Source organism: Arachis duranensis, chromosome 3 (genome assembly GCF_000817695.3).
Source record: "Arachis duranensis cultivar V14167 chromosome 3, aradu.V14167.gnm2.J7QH, whole genome shotgun sequence".
Taxonomy (NCBI): Eukaryota; Viridiplantae; Streptophyta; class Magnoliopsida; order Fabales; family Fabaceae; genus Arachis; species Arachis duranensis.
The window spans coordinates 7,113,722-7,114,507 of NC_029774.3; positions in this window are offsets into that span (position 1 = coordinate 7,113,722).

A 786-nucleotide genomic window follows, 5' to 3' on the forward strand; every position below is an offset into this window, starting at 1 on the left:
AACACTCATTCAAATGAGTAACCGCCCCTAAAATCTCTCTAACCGCCTCATAAAGCCATATCTTAACCTCCCCAAGATAATAGGGACGGTTATCACCCTAAAGATACGGCACTACACCAACGGTGGTTATTGGCTCACCACTATAAATACTCTGACACCCCTCAGGTATCTCTAAGTCCAATACTCTCTAAGACCTGCTCACACCCTTGCTAACTTAGGCATCGGAGTGTCTTTGCAGGTACCACCCCCCATTCACACGCGAGCACCAGTCGGACGGAGCCTCCCGAGTTGCGTACCTACCCGGAGTCCTCCTCCATCACACACTTGGGCCGCCAAACGCCATCCGTCGTATTAATCTCCGGTTACCTACCGTAACATTGGCGCCGTTGCCGGGGACCCGCGAGATCATCCCTCGATGGCAGATAGATCCCACGAAGAAGGCCATGTCGAAACAGATTCTGAGCAAGAGAATCTAGACATGGGCAATGACAATGAAGACACAGCCCAACACCAAGACAATGATCAACACAGAGAAGGTACCTCCGGAGTAAAGAATCCGAAGGTAAATTCCTCTGATGGGCGTGAATCAGAAAAAGGCGGACCAGCTCACGTAGCTGAACTAATGGGATTGGTCCATAGCCGCCTGGAGCAATTGGAGCAAGAGCGAGAGAAACAAAAGGAAACCGAAAGGTACCTTAAAGAGGAGATGGAACGGCGAAGAGAGTTAGAAAGAAAACTCTTACAGCTAGAATCCTCCCTCAAGAACTCCCGTGATGAAGGAGAAGA